At 47.3% G+C, this 21900-nt stretch overlaps 1 pseudogene; it reads right to left on the bottom strand.

The window, feature by feature from the left end:
• Positions 1-2944: 2944 nt before the first annotated feature.
• Positions 2945-6563, bottom strand: LOC135268897 (POU domain, class 5, transcription factor 1-like; annotated as a pseudogene).
• Between the last annotated feature and the right edge of the window lie 15337 nt (positions 6564-21900).

The raw sequence follows: 21900 nt of genomic DNA, 5'->3' as shown, positions 1-21900 counted from the left end.
TTCAAGGGATTCTCCTGCCTCAGCCTCCCAAATAGCTGGGATTACAGGCGTGCACCACCATGCCTGGCTAATTTCTGGAATCTTTTAGTAGAGACAGGGTTTCACTATGTTGGCCAGGCTGGTCCTGAACGCCTGACCTTGTGATCCCCCTGCCTTGGCCTCCCAAAATGCTGGGATTATAGGTGTGATCCATCGTGCACAGCCAATGAAGCTGGTCTTTCACTAGTTTACTTTCTTTTATTATTATTATATTTTCCAGTTCTCCCCGCTACTTTACTTTCTTAATAAACTTGCTTTTACTTTGCACTGCAGACTTCTCCTGAATTCTTTCTTTTTTTTTTTTCCTCCTGAATTCTTTCCTATGCAAGATCCAAGAAACCTCTCTTGGGGTCTGGATCAGGACCCTGTCCTGTAACATATTTTTGGTGATCACGAAAGGACAACAGGGATTTTTGGGTGGAGCAGAACCTCTTTCTGCCAGATCTGAAGGTACAGATGCGTCAGTTATTTCTCTCTCTAGTCCACCTGAAAGCTCTATTGAGAACCCTCATCCCCTCCTTCTTGCCTATCTAGTCCTACTCTATACCCACCATTCCCTGCGGAACTTAGCCCAGCAAGTACCACTCATAGTGGAGCCTCCTATCAACCTCCAAACGGAAACCTTTGTCCACTGAGAGAGGTGGCAAACAGGGAAGAAGGCACTGTGAGAGTACATGTCCTCTTTTCTATGTCTGATGTGGCTCCATGTAAAGAGAAGTTTGGTTTTGTCTCTGAAGATGCAGGAAAATTCATAGATGAGTTTGAGAAATTAATTTCAACCTATAGTTTAACTTGGCAGGATCTGCATGTTTTGTTGTTTCTGTATTGTACAGTGGAAGAGAAACAATGCATTTTTGGGGACAGCTAGTGCCCATGCAGATGAGGCACTGGCTCTTAACCTGAACCATAATATATATCAGGGAGGAGTTATAGCAGTTCCGGATCAAGATCCAGAGTGGAACTTTCAAAGGGGCAGTGAGGACTTGGGGAGGAGAGGTCATATGGTCACTTGTTTGTTGGAAGGGATGAAGAAATATATGAAAAAGCCTGTCAACTCTGAAAAAGGTTAAGGAAGTTTCTCAAGGTAAAGATGAGAATCCAGCTTATTTCAAGGGCATTTAGTTGAGGCAATCAGGAAATACACTCATGTCAACAAAAAATAAAATTAGGTGCAGAGGCTGGGCATGGTGGCTCATGCTTAAGCCCAGGCGTTCGAGACCAGTCTGGGCAACACACTGAGACTCCATGTCTTATTAAAAAATAAAGTTAGCCAGGTACAGAGGCTTATGCCTATAATCTCAGCACTTTGGGAGGCCGAGGTGGGCATATCATCTGAGGTCAGGAGTTCGAGACAGCCTGACCACCATTAGCCAGGCTTGGTGGTGCACGCCTGTAATCCCAGCTACTCGGGAGGCTGAGGCAGGAGAATTGCTTGAACCTGGGACAGGGAGGTTGCCGTGAGCTGAGATCGAGCCATTGCTCTCCAGCCTAGGCAACAAGAGCAAAACTCTGTCTCAAAAAAAAAAAAAAAATCAGACAGGTGCAGTGGTAATGCTTGTAATGCTAGCTACTTGAGAGTCTCAGGTGGGTAGACCCATTGAGTCCATGAGTTTGAGGTTTCCATGAGCCATGATTGCACCATTGTACTCCAGCCTCTGACAGAGCAAGACCCTGTCTTTTAAACAAAAACAAAAAAATCGCAAAGGCTGGACCCTATCTCCAAGGTTTCTCAGTACAGTTGAGATGGGGCTTGGGAATTTTCATTCCTAACAAGGTCCAGTTGATGCTGATATAGCTGATCCCACTCTGAGACTAACTGTTATAAAGTAAAGCAAAACCTGCTTGCCGTGTCAGGAGCGTGGTTCCATCAAGAGGGTGAGAGGCTGCGTGAGTGGTAAAGCAGCACAGAGGGGGCTTCTGGAGTGCTGCCAGCATTCTTGGTTAATTCAGGCAGTGGTCACATAGATACTCACATTACATAACATATTAAATTGAACACTAACGTTTTATTATTCACAATAAAAAGTTTTTATTTTATTTATCTATTTTTATTTTATTTTTTTATATTTATTTATTATTTTATTTTATTTTATTTATTTTTTACTGTGTCTCTGGCTTCTTTAAGAACAAAGTGGGCCAGGCGCGGTGGCTCACACCTGTAATTCTAGCACTTTGGGAGGCCAAGGTGGGTGGATCACCTGAGGTCAGGAGATCAAGACCAGCCTGGCCATCATCGTGAAACCCCATCTTTAAAAACAAACAAACAAACAAACAAAGTGATACATCATGTGGGGATTAAAATCAAAAGCACCATTGAACTTCACCTTCCCTCCAACCAGTTGCCCCCAAACCCCCTGGCCCCACCCTTTGTGTGTCCAATTCCTTCCTTAGTGAATGAAGAACTTAAGCCCAAAAGCCCTGGCACAAACTCCAGGTTCTCCTGCCCTAGCTTCTTCCCTTCCCCTGTCTCCCATTCCCATTCCTAGAAGAACAGGCACCTCAGTTCCAATGCATGGCAGGGCTGAGTGGAGACAGAGACGGGGGAAAGGCTTCCCCTCGCAGCATAGGGAAGTGAGGGCTCCCATAGCCTGGGGTACCAAAATGGGGCCCTGGGGCCAGAGGAAGGAACATTGGGCCCCTGAGAAGGGAGAACCAGCGGCCTGAAAACCCTGTCATTGTGCATAGTCACTGCTTCATCGCTTACCCTTCTGGCATCAGTTACAGAACCACACTCGGGCCACATCCTCTCCAGCCCAAGCTGGAGATCTGTTGCAGTGTGAATTTGTGGGCACACTGGCTGATGTGGCTGATCTGCTGGGTGATGTGGCTGATCTGCTGGGCAATGTGGCTAATCTGCTGCAGGTGGGTTTCAGGTGCTGCAGGAACAAGTTCTCCAGGTTGCCTCTCACTTGGTTCTCGGTACTGGTTCACCATTTCTTTCAGGCCTGATGAGGGTCTCTGTTTTGCATATCTACTGAAGATCTTTGTTGTTGTCAACTTCTTCCACCCACTTTTGCAGCAAGGGTGGCAGCTTACACACGTTCTTGAAACTGAGCTGCAGAGCCTCAAAGCAGCAGGTGGTCACTTGGCTGAACACCTTTCCAAAGAGAACCCCCAGAGGCTGGTCATGCTGGCTCACTCCTATAATCCTAGCACTTTGCAAGGCCAAGGTGGGCAGATCACCTGAGGTCAGGAGTTCAAAACCAGCCCGACCTGTAACATGGCATGATGGCACATGCCTGTAATCCCAGCTACTTGGGAGGCTGAAGCATGAGAATCGCTTGAACCTGGGAGGCAGAGGTTGCGCTGAGCGAAGATCACGCCACTGCACTCCAGCCTGGGCGACAGAGCGAGATCCTGTCTCAAAAAATAATTTAGGCTGGGCGCGGTGGCTCACGCCTGTAATCCCAACACTTTGGGAGGCCGAGGTGGGTGGATCACGAGGTCAAGAGATCGAGACCATCCTGGTCAACATGGTGAAACCCCGTCTCTACTAAAAATACAAAAAAAAAATTAGCCGGGCGTGGTGGTGCGTGCCTGTAATCCCAGCTACTCAGGAGGCTGAGGCAGGAGAATTGCCTGAACCCAGGAGGCGGAGGTTGCGGTGAGCCGAGATCGCGCCATTGCACTCCAGCCTGGGTAACAAGAGCGAAACTCCGTCTCCAAAAAAAAACAAAAACAAAAACAAAAAAATAATTTAAAAAATTAAAAAAAACGAGAACCCCCAAGGTGAGCCCCACCTGGGCCTGGATATAGCCCGGGGTGATCCTCTTCTACTTCAGGAGCTTGGCAAATTGCAGAGCTTTGGTGTCCTGGGACTCCTCAATGTTTTGCTCCTGCTTCTCCTTCTCCAGCTTCATGGCTCCAGCACAAGCAGTGTAAGGCTCTGGGGAGGCCCCTCAGGGTTGCTTTCCACCCTGCCTCCTGCCTCGCCCTCAGGCTGAATGGCCTGCAAGCTGCCTTGGGGCACTAGTCCCACTCCAACCTGAAGCCCACAGTACGCCATCACTCACAGAACTCATACGGTGGGGGGCATGGGAAAATCCCCCACACCTCAGAGCCTGGCCCAACCCCCGGCCCAACTCTTGGCCCTCCAGGAGGGCCTTGGAAGCTTAGCCAGGTCCAGCTCCAGCCCCCATGGCCCATTACCTCCACCACTTGGAAGGGGCAAGAAGGTGAAATCCAAAGCCAGGGGTCCCACCATGAGGGAGGCTCCCCAAGCCAGGGTCCCGGTAAAATGAGGCAAAAAGCTTTTAAATTTTAAAAAAAACAACTTGTTTTAAAAATGGGGTCTTGCTATGTTGCTCAGGCTGAAGTGCAGTGACTATTCACAGGCATGATCCTGGCTCATTACAGCCTGGAGATCCTGGCTCATTACAGCCTGGAACTCCTGGGCTCAAGTGATCCTCCTGCCTCGGCCTTCCGAGTAGCTGGGACTACAGGCATGTACCACTGTGACCCGCTACGCTTTTGAAATTTTCAAGAGTCTGTGTCTCTGACAACACACCATGCCCCATATAAGACTCAAATGTGCCTGCCCTTAGACTACGTATTACTTGAGACAGATTAACCCTTGTCTGCTTAAGCCACTATAGAAGGCTATATTGTTATTTGCAGCCAATCACAGTCATAATTATATGTGATAAATATTGGAGCTTATTGCACAACAGTACTACTTTTTTTTGGGGGGAGGTGCATAGAATTCCTGTTACACAAATGTGTTTTGTTTTGTTTTGTTTTGTTTTTGAGATGTGTATCACTCTGTTGCCCAGGTTGGAGTGCAGTAATGCGATCTCCACTCACTGCAACCTCCGCCTCTGCAGCTCAAGTGATCCTCCTGCCTCAGCCTCCTGAGTAGCTGGGACTACAGGTGCATGCATGCCACCATGCCCAGCTAATTTTTGTATTTTTTGTAGACACAGGGTTTCACCATGTTGCTCATGCTTGACATGTCATTTTTAAAACATCAAGCCAGTCCCTGATTTATGAACAATTAGTTTGCTCCCATGCTTTTGCTATTCGAACAACTCTAAACTATATCTCTCTGTACATTTGTCCATGCACATGGGGGAATACACATGTAAGATAGTTTCTTTGGCCCTGAAGTGCTTAATCAAAGGATTGGTACAAAGGAATAATGCTAGCTTAACAGATACTGCTGGCTTGCCTTCTCTGAAGTTGTAAAAATGTATACTCTCACTTGTAGGTATCATAGCCAGCTTTCTCCAGCCTTGCAAACAGTGTCCCATCATAAGCCATTCTGAATGGTAGTGCAGGACACCAAATCTCTCTTTCCTCCTAACAACCTGGCTAGGCAGCCAGGACAGGGAGTCTTATTTATTGCACTCTGGTTTTATAGGTAAGTAAACAGATTCCCAAGGATAAGGAACCTAGTTTTCCCAATCTGAGCCTGAATTTCTGGGATTAAATTAATACCTTCTACGAGTAGATATGATTGTGTAATGTCATAGCAGTAGTAGCAGTATTTAGTAGTAGCAGCAGTGTAGTACTATCATGCCCATTCCACATTCCTCAAGCTAGAAGCCATTCTTTTCTTCACTTCTGGTGGAAATGGCGACAAAAGCTTTCTTTGTTTTTTTGTTTGTTTGTACTCCAACGCCCAGGTTGGAGTAGAGTGTCGGGATCTCGGCTCACTGCAACCTCCACCTCCTGGGTTCAAGCAACTTTCCTGCCCCAGCCTCCAAAGAAGCTGGGATTACAGGCATGCACCACCACACCCAGTTAATTTTTGTTTTGTTTTGTTTTATGAGATGGAGTCTGGTTCTGTCACCCAGGCTGGAGTGCAATGGCACAATCTCGGCTCACTGCAACCTCCACCTCCCAACTTCAAGCTATTCTTCTGCATCAGCCTCCTAAGTAACTGGGATTACAAGCGTATGCCACTAAGCACAGCTAATTTTTTTTTTTTTTTTTTTTTTTTTTTGTATTTTTAGTAGAGATGGGGTTTCACCATGTTGGCCAGGCTGGTCTTGAACCCCTGACCTCAATTTATTCACCCATTATGCCCTCCCAAATGCTGGGATTACAGGTGTGAGCCACTGTACCTGGCCAAAATATTTGTTTCTATCCTTTCTAGTCCATTCCCTCTCGTATTTTCTGAGGCCCAATCCTTCTCTTCTTCCAACCCTCTTCTTTGTTTTCTTACTACACCTGCCTTTGCCAAGTCCCACTGTAGATCAGAAGGAGGCTGCAAGAACGGATGAGTGGTTCATTTCTTTGCAACCTCTAGAAGCCAGAATATACCTTGGGCAGGGCCTTCCACTCCACACCACCTGGGAATTGCTATTAGCTATTCTGTGACCTTGGCCAAGTTACTTCTGCTTTCTTCACTGTCCTCATTTGTCAAATGGGAATGCTAGTACTAACCACCTCACAGAGTTGTAGTGAGAGTAAAGACTGCAGCCCTGTGTGGTGGCTCATGCCTGAAATCCCAGCATTTTGGGAGGCTGAAGTGGGCAGATCACCTGAAGTCAGGAGTTCGAGACCAGCCTGGCCAACATGGAGAAAACCCATCTCTCTGAAAAATACAAAATTAGCCGGGCAGGCATGGTGGCGCATGCCTGTAATCCCAGCTACTCAGGAGGCTGAGGCAGGAGAATCCCTTGAAACCGGGAGATGGAGGTTGTGGTGAGCCAAAATTGCGCCACTGCACTCCGGCCTGGGCAACAAGAGTGAAGCTCCGTCTCAAAAAATAAAAATAAAAAGACTGCAGGCCAGTGCAGTGGCTCACACCTGTAATCCCCACACTAAGGGAGGCAGAGGGGCAAGGATAGCCTGAGGTCAGGAGTTCGAGACCAGCCTGGTTAATACAGTGAGAACCCCATCTACATACACGCCTGCGTGACTGTAAAGACTACATGACTGTTGCTACCATATTATTACTATTAAAAGAGGACACTATTAATACAGCACTGTAATCTGAATACTTGTTTTAATCCTTCCAACCATCCCTTGGAGCAGACACTGTTGTCTCATTTCACAAAAGACGAGGAGCCTCTAATCCCATCCCTACCAGCGTTTGGCAGAGTGGGCAAGTGAGAGGCTCAATGGTGAGCCTCAGTTCCTCCCCTGTACATGGTATTAATGGCACTGTAACAAAGAGGAACCAGTGAGACCACAGGAGGCCTTTTTTTTGTTTTTTGTTTTTTTTGAGACAGAGTCTCACTCTGTCACCCAGGCTGGAGAGCAGTGGTGTTATCTCACCTCACACAGCACCTCTGGGTAGGCCTTTTTCTTTTTTTTTTTTTTTGAGAGGGTTGCTCTGTCACCCAGGCTGATAGTGCAGTGGTGCGATCTCAGCTCACTGCAAACTCTGCCTCCCGTGTGCAAGCAATTATCCTGTCTCAGCCTCCCAAGTAGCTGGGGTTACAGATACAAGCAACCACAGCCAGCTAATTTTTGTATTTTTAGTAGAGATGGGGTTTCCCCATGTTTGGCCAGGCTGGTCTCCAACTCCTGACCTCATGATCTGCCCACCTTGGCCTAAAGTGCTGAGATTACAGGTGTAAGCCAGCTGGCCCTTCTTCTTTTTTTTTTTTTTTTTTTTTTTTTTTTGAGACGGAGTCTCACTGTGTTGCCCAAGCTAGAGTGCAGTGGCATGATCTTGGCTTACTGCCACCTCCGCCTCCCGGGTTCAAGACATTCTCCTGCCTCAGTCTCCTGAGTAGCTGAGACTACAGGCACGTGAAACCACGCCCAGCTAATTTTTGTATTTTTAGTAGATAGGGTTTCACCACATTGGCCAGGCTGGTCTCGAACACCTGACCTCGTGATCCGCCCGCCTCGGCCTCCCAAAGTGCTGGGATTATAGGCCGGCCCTCCTTAAACACAGGACTCCTTCCCCAGCTTTCCAGCTCCTAACCCAGCGGCCACGCCCGACCACGCCCCACTCCAGGCCACGCCCCCATACCGCTCACAGCGCATGCTCAGATCTAGTCCTAGGAAGCGAGCCCCACCTCGCCCCAGCTCGGCACTCACAGCCACGGAGCAGTCCCGGATGCAGAATCCGGGATAGATCAAAGACAGCGCCTCTGCTCCGGCCACCAGAGGGCGCGGAGTCGCCCTGTTGGCTTGTGCCTTCCTCATTACGTCAGCATACCGGCTCCGGCAATGGAAGGGTTTGCCGTACAAGACGACAGGATGACTGCTTCCCCTGTGGATTCACCAAACGCGGAGAGGCTTCCTGTCCCTGGGAGACGCAGTGGTCTGACGCAGAGGTTGCAGCGAAGGTTTCTCGTCAAAGATGGCCGCCCCGGAGTTGCCAGGTATCTCCTGGCGGGGGCGGGGTCCGCAGCATAAGATGGCGGCCGGCCGGGAGGCGCCCACACACGGAGCTGCGGGAGGCTGCGGCCCCGAGCGTCCCCGCCCCTTACCGGCCCTGTCCCCGCTTGCGGGGTTGCGAACCACCTTTGTGTGCGGGTAGAGGTGAGGGCCGCCTCGGTGCCAAGTGTGCTTCTTCACGACACTCCATTGGAGCGCGATGAGGCGACGTTACCTCCTAACACTTTGGGAGGTGGGAGCTCGGGGATTCCTAGAGACCTCAACGCGACTCACTCAGACTTCCTTTTTCGCCTCCTGAGCCGTAAAACCAGGAACTGGTGAAATAAATTAGAGGCCATCTTTCAGAGTAATTATCCTGCCACCGTTAAAAAAAGAGCAAAGCGGCAGTTCATGTACTGATGTGGAACCAGCTCTGAGATAAATTAAGTGAAAGAAAGCAAAGCGCAGGAAAATGTGTAGATAAGCCTTTGTGTTTTTACACAAGAAGACCCACATAAATGAAGCTATGAATGTGTGGTTATAGAATAGCGGTAATGGTAATAGCGATCGCCCAGGAAGGGAATGGAGGGATGGAGATACCGGGAATTGGGATGGGAGGAGACAGTTTTTATCTAAGAACGTTGGGTCTTCTGAGCTTTGTACCATGGACAGGTGCTAATTTTAACTTTTTTGTAAACATCTAAATTATGACTTAAAGACAAGTTCTTTTATAAGGGTATCATAAGGGCAGACTATCACATAGAAAAAAAGTAGAGTTTTTTCCGCTGGAACCAAGACATATGATACATATTTATGAAACTCAATTTGCAACAATAAAAATTTCAAGGTCAATACTCTTGTACTTACTGCAAAGAATGCCAATCCCTGTGACAGCCTGAGCCCTCTTGAAAGCTAGTTTTTGTTGGGGGGGTGTCAGGAAATTTGGCCTGGAAACAGGAAGTACTCAACCTAATTTGTAGAATGAATGAATGCCTTTTTACTACAAACACACATACTCTCTCACAGTGGTTTCTTCTGATTTTGGTTTATCTTAGGCTTTTCGGGATAATATTGAAAACTGGCTGGCCGGGCGCGGTGGCTCACGCTTCTAATGCCAGCACTTTTGGAAGCCAAGGCTGGTGGATCACCTGAGGTCGGGAGTTCGAGACCAGCCTGACCAACATGGAGAAACCCCGTCTATACTGAAAATACAAAATTAGCCAGCCGTGGCAGTGCATGCCTGTAATGTCAGCTACTCGGGAGGCTGAGGCAGGAGAATCGCTTGAACTCGGGAGGCAGTGGTTGCAGTGAGCCAAGATCAAACCATTGCACTCTAGCCTAGGCAACAAGAGTGAAACTCCGTCTCAAAAAAAAAAAAAGAAAAGAAAAGAAAACAGTGGCAACATTGAGAGTTTGAGCCAAGTTCTGCCTTAGAATCATCCAGAAAGGGGTTTCCAGTGCCTGGAAAATAAGTAGTAGCAGTTTCAGAATTGGCATTGATTTTGGAAGTCACCCATTTGGATTTGAAAGAAGTGTTGGCCGGGCGTGGTGGCTCACGCCTGTAATCCAAGCACTTTGGAGGCCAAGGCGGGCGGATCACCTGAGGTCAGCAGTTCATGACCAGCATGGTGAAACCCCGTCTTAATCAGGAGGCTGAGGCAGGAGAATTGCCTGAACCCAGGAGGCGGAGGTTGCGGTGAGCCAAGATTGCGCCATTGCACTCCAGCCTGGGTAACAAAAGCGAAACTCCGTCTCAAAAAAAAAAAAAAAAAAAACCCGTCTTAAAAAAAAAAATTGTGTGTGTGTGTGTGTATATATATGTATGTGTATATATATGTAATAATAAAAAAAAAGAAATGTTAGTCCTCCATCCTAAAGCAACGACCATACTGAGCCTTTACTAGTGTGCCAGGCACCAGACAAGAGGGCATTCTTTTTTTTTTTTTTTTTCTGAGACAGAGTTTCACTCTTGTTGCCCAGGCTGGAGTGCAGCGGCACGATCTCGGCTCACCACAACCTATGCCTTCCGGGTTCGAGCAATTTTCCTGCCTCAGCCTCCTGAGTAGCTGGGATTACAGGCCATGCCATCATGCCCAGCTAATTTTTTTTTTTGAAACGGAGTCGCTGTGTCACCCAGACTGGAGTGCAGTGTGACAATCTCGGCTCACTTCAACCTCTGCCTCCCAAGTTCAAGTAATTCTTCTGCCTTAGCCTTCCAAGTAGCTAGGACTAGAGGCGCGTGCTACCACACCCGGCTAATTTGTGTGTGTGTGTGTGTGTGTGTGTGTGTGTATGGTTTTTTTTGAGACTCGAGTCTCACTGTGTCGCCCAGCCTGGAGTGCAGTGGCACGATCTTGGCTCACTGCAACCTCCACCTCTCAGGTTCAAGCGATTCTCCTGCCTCAGCCTCCTGAGTAGCTGAGATTACAAGCTCCTACCACCATGCTGGGCTAATTTTTGCATTTTTTTTAGTAAGACAGGGTTATGCCATGTTGGCCAGGCTAGTCTCAAACTCCTGACCTCAGGTGATCTGCCCACCTAAGCCTCCCAAAATGCTAGGATTACCGGTGTGAGCCACCATGCCTGGCCTAATTTTTGTATTTTTAGTAGAGACAGGGTCTTACCATATTGGCCAGACTGGTCTTGAACTCCCGACCTCGTGATCTGCCCGCCTCAACCTCCCAAAATACTGGGATTACAGGCGTGAGCCACTGTGCCTGGCCACACCCAGCTAATTTTTTTTTTTTTTTTTTTTTTTTTTTGAGACAGAGTTTCGCTCTTGTTGCCCAGGCTGGAGTTGCAGTGTTTCGATCTCGGCTCACCACAACTTCCGCCTCCCGGGTTCAAGCAATTTTCCTGCCTCTGCCTCCTGAGTAGCTGGGATTACACACATGCGCCACCATGCTTGGCTAATTTTGCTTTTTTTTTTTTTTTTGAGACGGAGTTTCACTCTTGTTATCCAGGCTGGAGTGCAATGGTGCGATCTTGGCTCACCGCAACCTCCGCCTCCTGGGTTCAAGCAATTCTCCTGCCTCAGCCTTCCGAGTAGCTGGGACTACAGGCACGCGCCACCATGCCCAGCTAATTTTTGCATTTTTTAGTAGAGACGGGGTTTCACCATGTTGAGCAGGATGGTCTCGCTCTCTTGACCTCGTGATCCACCCGCCTTGGCCTCCCAAAGTGCTGGGATTACAGGCGTGAGCCACCGCGCCCGGCCTAATTTTGCATTTTTAGTAGAGACAGGGTTTCTCCATGTTCATCAGGTTGGTCTCAAACTCCCGACCTCAAATGGTCCACCTGCCTCAGCCTCTCAAAGTGCTGGGATTACAGGCGTGAGCTACCGTGTCAGGCCTAATTTTTGTGTTTTTAGTAGAGATGGGGTTTCACTAGGTTGGCCAGGCTGGTCTCTAATTCCTGACCTCAAATGATCTCCCTGCCTCGGCCTCCCAAAGTACTGGGATTACAAGTGTGAACCACAGCTCCCAGCTAAGAAGGCATTTTTACATGGGATAATTACACATAGCAATCTGGGTTGGTTGGTGAAGGTATTAAATATGCTAATGTAATGAAGAGTTTAGCCAAATTACTTTTTTTTGTTTTTTTCTTCTTTGTTTTTATATATATATATTTTTTTTTATTTAGCCAAGTTACTTACCTGTACTAAATGCTCAGTAAATATTATCTACTATTGTTTTGGGAATCCCTCAGTTGCTTGATGAAGTACCTTTTTGCCTCTGACACTTTATAAGGATGTAAAAATATGCTAGTTCTGTAGAGCTCTTACGATTTTCATCATCTTAGAGGCCACGTGGAAAGAATTTAGATTCTTTTTTTTTTTTTGGGGGGGGGACGGAGTTTTGCTCTTGTTACCCAGCCTGGAGTGCAATGGCGTGATCTTGGCTCACTGCAACCTCCGCCTCCTGGGTTCAGGCAATTCTCCTGCCTCAGCCTCCCGAGTAGCTGGGATTACAGGCACACGCCACCATGCCCAGATAATTTTTGTATTTTTAGTAGAGACGGGGTTTCACCACGTTGACCAGGATGGTCTCGATCTCTTGACCTCGTGATCCACCCGCCTCGGCCTCCCAAAGTGCTGAGATTACAGGCGTGAGCCACCGCACCCGGCCCAGAATTTAGATTCTTATTGTGGAGCCCACAGTAAGTTACTTAACCTTTCTTTTGTTGTTGTTTGGTTGTTGTTGTTTGAGACGGAATCCACTCTGTTGCCCAGGCTGGAGTGCAGTGGAGCGATCTTGGCTCACTGCAACCTCTGCCTCGTGGGTTGGAGCAATTCTTCTGCCTCAGCCTCCCAAGTAGCTGGGATTACAGGTGTGTGCCACCATGCACGGCTAATTTTTGTATTTTTAGTAGAGATGGGGTTTCTCCATGTTGGCCAGGCTGGTCTTGAACTCCTGACCTCAGGTGATCCACCTACCTCAGCCTTCCAGAGTGCTGGGATTACAGGCGTGAGCCACTGCGCCTGGCCATACTTAACCTTTCTTGGTTTCAGTCTCCACATGACTAAGGTGAGAATCGAAACCTTTTTCATAGGGTCACTGTGAGAATAGTAATTAGAAATAATATATGTAAAGCACTTTGTGCAGGGTATGCAGTAGGTACTCAATAAGTGGTACTTAATTCTGTAATAACCTTAGAGCTAAAGAACTAATACTGCCCTCTGGCAGAAGAGTTTCCCTGGTCAAGGGGCAGGGGTGGGTTGCTGCAGGGTGACAGTTAACACAGGAAGCCTACAGTGAGAAGTTGAAGGGATGGCAGGTTCACCAGCTTCAGAGCCTTGGACCTCAGGCTTCCTGTCTCTATTGGGAAAAAGGCCTCCACAGGAGGCGGATATGGTCTGCAGGCTATTGCAGAGATGCCTCTTTGCCAACAGCCACCTGCACTGTTTCATTTCACAGTTGCCTATAAGCCACTGTTTCTGAGGCTCATCTTCATACTTTAATATGAAGTGGCTGCTGCATGCTTTTTTTTTTTTTTTTTTTGAGACAAGGTCTCGCTCTGTCACCTAGGTTGGAGTGCAGTGGTGCAATCATGGCTCACTGCACCCTCGACCTCCTGGGCTCAAGCAGTCCTCCCTAGTCTCAGCCTCTCGAGTAGCTGGGACTACAAGCAGGTGCCCCAGCTGGGACTACTACACCTGGCTAATTTTGTATTTTTGGTGGAGTTGGGGTTTCGCCATATTGGCCAGGCTGGTCTCAAACTCCTGGGCTCAAGTGAACCTCCCACTTTGGCCTCCCAGAGTGCTGGGATTATACGCATGAGCCACTGCACTTGGTTGGCCCTTCTGTCTTTTGATAGAAAATTCAGTATGTAATGCCTTAGCCAAGCACAGATTTCAATTTTCTCATGAATCGAGAAGTCCAGAGAGGTAAAATCACATAATGGAGCCATTGGGCCAGTGTTACTTCTGTACCTTTGCTCAGTCATCCTTACCCTGTGGATATCATCCTCATTCTTGTCAACTCAGGGTCATAAATAAGGTGGCTGTCACCTCCTCTATCATATCCGCATTTCAGACAGGGTAGAAGGGAAGAGAAAATGGCAAACCATACTTGCCAGCTCAGTCAGCCCTTATTCTTATGAACTTTTCAGGAAGCCCCACCCAGCAACTTCCACCTACACTTCGTTACCTAGAACCATATTATATTACCTATAACCATATTATATGGTCACTTCTCCCTCCAAGGAACACTGAGAAATGAGGTTCTTTTTCTGGTCACATTGTTGTCCTGAATAAATCAGGGTTCTGTTAGAAGAACAAATTGGAAAGTAGATATGTGAGCAATACAGTAAAACTTCATTAACCAACATTGTTTGTGTTGCCTGACTGCAGGTGATCTGCCTGCCTCGGCCTTCCAAAGTGCTAGGATTATAGGCATTACCCACCACGCGCAGCCGCAAGCTTTCTTGACAGTTCTGTTTGGAGAAATCATGGGGCACCCAGGTTTCATCTGTTTTGTTGCTTTGTAACCTCTAAGGAGTTGCCATCACCTAAATAGTCTAAAAATTGGTTGCCACCACATCCAATCCCAGCCCATGTAAAGTGGGAAGAGAAGAGGTAGGCCCGTCTTTTTTTTTTTCTTTTTGAGACAGAGTTTCACTCTTGTCACCCAGGCTGAAGTGCAATGGCGCAATCTCAGCTCATCACAACCTCTGCCTCCTGGGTTCAGACAATTCTCCTGCCTCAGCCTCCTGAGTTGCTGGGATATAGGCACATGCCACCACACCCGGCTAGTTTTTGTTTTTTTTTTGGAGACAGAGTCTCACTCTGTCGCCAGGCACCAGGCTCGAGTGCAGTGGCACAATCTCGGCTCACTGCAACCTCCGCCTCCCGGTCCAAGCAATTCTGCCTCAGCCTCCCGAGTAGCTGGGACTACAGGTGCACGCCACCATGCCCAGCTAATTTTTGTAGTTTTAGTAGAGATGGGTTTCACCATGTTGGCCAGGATGGTCTTGATCTCTTGACCTCGTGATCTGCCCGCCTCGGCCTCCCAAAGTGCTGGGATTACAGGCTTGAGCCACCACGCCCGGCCTAGTTTTATATTTTTAGTAGCGACAGTATTTCTCTATGTTTGTCAGGCTAGTCTCGAACTCCTGACCTCAGGTGATCTGCCTGCCTCCCAAAGTGCTGGGATTACAGGCATAAGCTACCATGCCCAGCTGCATGCCCCTCATTTTTAAGAGTATAACCAATAAGTTGCTCATCCACTGGCCATGCTGTAAGGCTTTATTCTAAGCATTCATATATTCACATAAAAATCGAAGGTCTTACTATAATAAGAGAGGTCAAAACTTTTCCCTTAGCAGGCATGGTGGCTCACACCTGTAATCCCAGAACTTTGGCAGGTGGGAGGATTGAGTCCAGGAGTTAGAAACTAGCCTGGACAACATGGCAAGATCCGCCTCTACTAAAAAAAAAAAAAAAAAAAAAAAAAGCCAGGCAGAGTGGCACATACCTGTGGTCCCTGCTACTGGGGACGCTGAGCCTGTGGTCCCTGCTACTAGGGACGCTGAGCCAGGTGGATCCTTGAGCCCAGGAGTTTGAACCTGCAATAAGCTATGATTGCATCACTGCACTTTAGTTTGGGTGACAGAGCGAGATCCTATCTCTATGATATTTTTTAAAAAGGAAAAAAAAATTAGCTGGATGCAGTGGTGCATGCCTGTAGTCCCAGCTACTCAGGAGGCTGTGGTGGAAGGATTGCTTGAGCCTGGGAAGTCAAGGCTGTAGTGAGCTGTGATTGAGCCAATGCAGTCCAGCCTTGGTGACAGAGTGAGACCCTGTCTTAAACAAAACAAAACAAAACAAAATCTTTGCCTTCCTAGAGTTTACATTCTTCTGGGGTGACACAATGAACAAATAAGTATGTCAGGTGGTAATAAGTATTAAGAAGAAAACAAAATCAGGATAAGGGGATAGAGATGCAGATGATACTTTAGAGAAGATGGTCAGAAAAGACCTCATTGAGATTGTGATATTTGATCAGGGACTGCAAAAGAAGAGTGCTTCTGGCAGAAAGAATAAGTATAAATTCCTCAACATTAAAATGTGCTTGGTATGGCTGAAGAACAGCATGGTGAGGCCAGGTGCCTAAAATTGAATGAAATCAAAGGAATATGAACTAGATCATGTACAGCCCAGTAGGCTAGGATAAAGAGAGTGATTTCTTTAAGTAAAATCAAGGTTACTTGGGGGAAAAATAAAAAATAATAATTTTAAGAGATAGTGGTTTTTTTGCTTTTTGGTTTTTATGAGACAGGGTCTCTATTGCCCAGGCTGGAGTACAGTGGTACAATCTTGGCTCATTGCAACCTCTGACTCCTAGGCTTAAGCAGTCCTCCTACCTCAGTCTCTTAAGTAGCTGAGACTACAGGCACATGCCACCACACTCAGATGATTTTTTTTTTTTTTTTTTCAGATGGAGTCTTGCTCTTGTCCAGGCTGGAGTGCAGTGTTGTGATTTTGGCTCACTGCAACCTCCACCTTCCGGGGCCAACTGATTCTTCCGGCTCAGCCTCCCAAGTAGCTGGGATTACAGGCATGTGCCACTGTGCCCAGCTAATTTTTTGGTTTTTTATTAGAAACAAGGTTTCTCCATGTTGGTCAGGCTGGTCTAGAACTCCTGACCTCAGGTGATCTGCCCACCTTGGCCTCCCAAAGTGCTGGGATTACAGGCATGAGACACCGTGCCTGCTGGATTTAGATTTCTTAAAGACCATTCTAATAAGTTACAAAATCTATATATGTGGTATTACGATATATACTGGTCCACGGTTCCTGGTCCATAACTCCCATAGCCTTTGTTACAGTCTTTTGTTATAATGCTGGATATATTAGGCCTCAGGGCAGGCCTCTGAGCTTCTCCTGCCCTCCTTCCACTCTAATGTTCTCTAGAGTTTCCCACTTCTCTGATTGTGGATCTTCAGACCCTCCTGTAAGAAGGTCCCATCTTATACTCCATAGGAAGGAAGGTTGATGGTGAGAAGCTTCCGTAAAAATCCAAGAGAACACACTGGGCTTGGTGGCTTATGCCTGTAATCCCAGCACTTTGGGAGGCCAAGAGGCAGATCACCTGAGGTCAGGAGTTCAAAACCAGCCTGGCCAACATGGTGAAACCCTGTCTCTACTAAAAATACAAAATTAGCTGGGCATGGTGACACACACCTGTGATCCCAGCTACTTGGGAGGCTGAGGCAGGAGAATCACTTGAATTTGGGAGGCAGAGGTTGTGATGAGTTGAGATTGTACCATTGCACTCCAGCCTGGGCAACAGAGCAAGACTCTGTCTGGATAAAAAAAAAAAGATCTGACGATTTGACAAATCAGGAGAGAGGCAATAGTCAAATCCTCAACAGGCCAGTTTTACCAAAAAAAAAAAAAAAAAAAAAAATAGATTCACAGCAGCCAATCAAAAGGGGCCCATTCAACCTAAGTTGCTTGATAAGGAAGTCTCTCTGCTTTAAGCCATACAAGGCAAGTAACCCAAAGGAAGCTAATGTTAACCAATCCACTTTTTACACCGTGTTGTTTCATTGTTCCCGGTCAAGCTGCCTGCCTTAGAAAAACCTACTGCTCTGCCATGCCTGGTAGAGCTCCTCTATTTTGTAGGCTGGATGTTGCTCAGTTCATGAATCATCAATAAAAGCTAATTCGATCTTTATTTTGTTTATAGACAAGGTCTTGCTCTGTCACCCAGGCTGCAGTGCAGTAGTGCAATCCTAGCTCACTGTAACCTTGAACTCCTAGGCTCCAGTGATCCTCCCACCCCTGCCTCCCAAAGTGAAGAGATTACAAGCATGAGACACCACATCTGGCCAAATCTTTAAAACTCAATTTGTTGAAATTGTGTTCTTTGATGCAACCCACAGAATGGGAGAAAATATTTGTGAATCATATATCTGATAAGAGATTAATATCCAAATTGCATGCAGAACTCCTAAAACTCAACAACAGAAAACCCACTTTCAAAATAAGCAAGGGTCGCACAGCAGTGTGAGCATACTTAATATCTGTGTGAGATAGAGGAACAAACCTAAGTGATTTTTCCTACTCTTAGCCACTCAACACTACCAACAGAAGCTATGTGGGGGTTATTTTCCCACACACCAAACATCTATTCTGCGAATTCCCCAGCAGACACCAGCTGGGTGTCCTCCAGTTCAATTCTGACACCATCTACCTGGAGATAGTGTCAGATCCCACAGGTTGAGGGCTCAGTCCCACAAGACCACCCCCCATTTCACATGCTGCAAGCATGGGTTATGGTCTGTGCTTCTGACCAATTGGCTATAAATTGGGGTTCCTAGGATTCATTTAATTGGCTAATGTGGCTCACAAAACTCAGGGAAACACTTATTGATGTGTACTGGTTTCTAATAAGGGATATTACAAAAAATACAGATTAACACTGTAATCCCAGCACTTTGGGAGGCTGAGCAAGGTGGGTGGATCACTTGAGGTCAGGAGTTCAAGATCAGCCTGGCCAACAGGGCAAAACCCCATCTCTGCTAAAAACATAAAAATAGCTGGGCATGGTGGTACATACCTGTAGTCCCAGCTACTCAGGAGGCTGAGGCACAAGAATCGCTTGAACATGAGAGGTGGGGGTTGTGGTGAGGCTAATTGTGCCACTCCAGCCTGGGTGACAGAGTCTGTTTCAAAAAAGGAAAAAAAAAATACCAATGAACAGCCAGATGGAGGAGATGCCCAGGACAAGGTGTGGGGAAGGGGCACAGAGCTTCTATGCCATCTCTGGGTGTGCCCTTCTCCAGGAAGCAGCCTGTGCCCAGCTATTGGGAAGCTCTTCCGAACCCTGTCCTTTTGGGTTTTTTGTGGAGGCTTCATGACCTACACGATTGACTAAATCATTGGTCTTTGGTGATCAACTCAACCTTCAGCTTCTCTCTCCTCCCCAAAGTCAGGAGGGTGCTGAAAGTTCCAACCTCTAATAACAGGTTGGTTCCCTTGCCAACCAGCCCCCTTCCTGAGGATATCAGGGATCTGCCAAGAGTCCTCTCAGTAGAACAAAAGAGCTCTGCTCCTGTCACCAAGGAAATTCCAACAGATTTAGGAGCTCTATGTCAGGAACCAGAGTTCAAAGACCAAATGTTAGAACAAAAGATTGTCTTAGCAACCCTACTGCTTAGAAAATTACAAGAGTATTAGGGGCTTTTGTGCCAGTAACTGGGGCAGAGACCAATATGTACATTTCTTTTTTTTTTTTTTTTTTGAGACAAAATCTCCCTCTGTCACCCAGGCTGGAGTGCATTGGTGAGATCTCAGCTCACTGCAACCTCCTCCTTCTGGATTCAAACAATTCTCCCTGCCTCAGCCTTCCAAGTAGCTGGGATTATAGGCACCTGCCACCACACCCAGCTAATTTTTGTATTTTTAGTAGACCCATGTTGGCCAGGCTGGTCTTGAACTCCTGACCTCAGGTGATCCGCCCACCTTGGCCTCCCAAAGTGCTGGGATTACAGGCATGAGCCACCGTGTCCAGCCAATATTTCTTATTATCTCACAATGCCATTAAACAATACACTTAAAAATTGTTGGCTGGGTATGGTGGTTCATGCCTATAATCCCAGCACTTTGGGAGGCTGAGGCAGGCAGATCACCTGAGGTAAGGAGTTCGAGACTAGCCTGGCTAACATGGTGAAACCCTGTTTCTACTAAAAATACAAAAAATTAGCTGACGTGGTGTCACGAGCCTGTAATCCCAGCTACTTGGGAGGCTGAGGCAGGAGAATCGCTTGAATCCAGTGAATCCAGGAGGTGGAGGTTTCAGTGAACACCATTGTACTCCAGCTTGGGCAACAAGAACGAACTCTGTCAAAAAAAAAGGTCGGGGAGCTGGGCACAGTGGCTCACACCTGTAATCCCAGCACTTTGGGAGGCCGAGGAGGGTGGATCATCTGAGGTCAGGAGTTCAAGACCAGCCTGGTCAATATGGTGAAACCCCATCTCTACTAAAAATACAAAAATTAGCTGGGCATGGTGGTGGTGCACGCCTATAATCCCAGCTACTGGGGAAGCTGAGGCAAGAGAATCACTTGAACCAGGAGGCAGAGGTTGCAGTGAGCTGAGATCAATCACACCACTGCACTCCAGCCTGGCAACAGAGAGAAACTCCATCTCAAAAAAAAAAACTCAACACATATACACACAAAGTTAAAATTATAAATTTTGTTATGTGTATTACGTATATTTTACTACAATTTTTAGAATTTTCTTTAAAGAACAGGCAAAGTACTTGAATAGATACTTCTTCAAAAATGAAATGCAAATAGCCAAAAGCTCATGAGAAGATACTAAACATCGCTAATCATTAGGGAAATGAAAATCGAAACCACAACAAGTTATCACTTCACACCAATTGGGAAGACTGTTAATAAAAAATTACAAAACAGGCCAGGCACGGTGGCTCACGCCTGTAATCCCAACACTTTGGAAGGCCAAGTCAGGCGGATCACCTGAGGTCAGGAGTTCAAGACCAGCCTGTCCAACATGGTGAAATCTCATCTCTACAAAAATATAAACATTAGCCGGGGATGATGGTGGGTGCCTGTAATCCCAGCTACTCAGGAGGCTGAGGCAGGAGAATTGCTTGAACCCAAGAGGCAGAGGTTGCAGTGAGTCAGGATCATGTCACTGCACTCCAGTCTGGGTGACAGAGCAAGACTCCATCTCAAAAAAAAATTTTTTTTTTTCACAAAACAGGCCAGGTGCAGTGGCTCACACCTGTCAATCCAGCACTTTGGGAGGCCAAGGCAGGAGGATTGCTTGAGCCCAGGTGTTTGAGACTAGTTTAGGCAACATAGGGAGGCCTCATCTGTAAAATAATAATAATAATAGCCAGGTGTGGTGGAGCATGCTTGTGGTCCCAGCTACTTGAGGGCCTGAGGTGGAGGGAATCCCTTGAGCCCAGGAGGGGGAAGCTGCAGTGAGCCCTGATTGGGCCACTGCATTCCAGCCTGGGGGAAAGAGCGAGATCCTGTCTCAAAAAATAAAAAATAAAAAAAATTTAAAAATTCAATAAAATGAGACTCCATCTCTACATAAAATTTAAAAATAAAATAAAAATAGGCCAGGCTCAGTGGCTCACCCCCATAATCCCAGCACTTTGGGAGGCCAAGGCTGACAGATCACCTGAGGTCGGGAGTTCAAGACCAGCCTGACCAACATGGAGCAACCCTGTCTCTACCAAAAATACAAAATTAACCACGTGTGTGGGCGCATGCTTGTAATCCCAGCTACTCCGGAGGTTGAGGCAGGAAAATCACTTGAACCCGGGAGGCGGAGGTTGCAATGAGCCGAGATCACGCCATTGCACTCCAGCCTGGGCAACAAGAGTGAAACTCCGTCTCAAAAAAAAAAATAATAATAACCACAATCAAATACTGAATCTCCAAGTACACATCACCAGCTTCTATAATATAAACTACTAATGGCCAATCTTGTTTTTTCGCTGCCTATGAGTCATACATGCCCATGTCCTCATAGGCAGCACCTCTGCCTCCCGGGTTCAAGCAATTCTTCTGCCTCTGCCTCCTGAGTAGCTGGCTAATTTTTGTATTTTTAGTAGAGACGGGGCGAGGTGGGGAGGTTTCGTCATATTAACCGGGCTGGTCTCGAACTCCTGACCTCGTGATCCACCTGCCTCGGCCTCCCAAAGTGCTGGGATCACAGGCGTGAGCCACTGCGCCCGACGGAAAGTCGCATTTTAAAAAACTGCTGGAAGCACGCAGTGCTCCGCTCCCGGTTCAGTGACTAGCAGCCTTCCCAGCGTCCGGAAGGCTGTGCGCAGGCGCCGCCCCTCCAGCACCCCCCCGCCCTTCTGCGTGAACGTCTTCCATTCGTGACCGAGCTGCAGCTGGCTCCTGCAGACTCCTGGGCCTCCTGCAGGCTTCCTGGGGCATCTAGAACTGCGTGTCTCGCGCGGGTCCGCTCGGCTCCCCACTTGCTCAGCCACTGCCACTTACTCAGGACCCTTCCCCTGTGGAGCGAGATGCTTGGCGGGGACAAATACGGAGGCAAACGCTGGGCTTCCTCCTTCCGCAGGA

The sequence above is a fragment of the Aotus nancymaae genome, unplaced genomic scaffold (genome assembly GCF_030222135.1).
Source record: "Aotus nancymaae isolate 86718 unplaced genomic scaffold, 86718_ANA_hifiasm-v0.15.2.pri h1tg000046l, whole genome shotgun sequence".
Taxonomy (NCBI): Eukaryota; Metazoa; Chordata; class Mammalia; order Primates; family Aotidae; genus Aotus; species Aotus nancymaae.
This window is presented reverse-complemented; position numbering and strand designations above follow the sequence as displayed.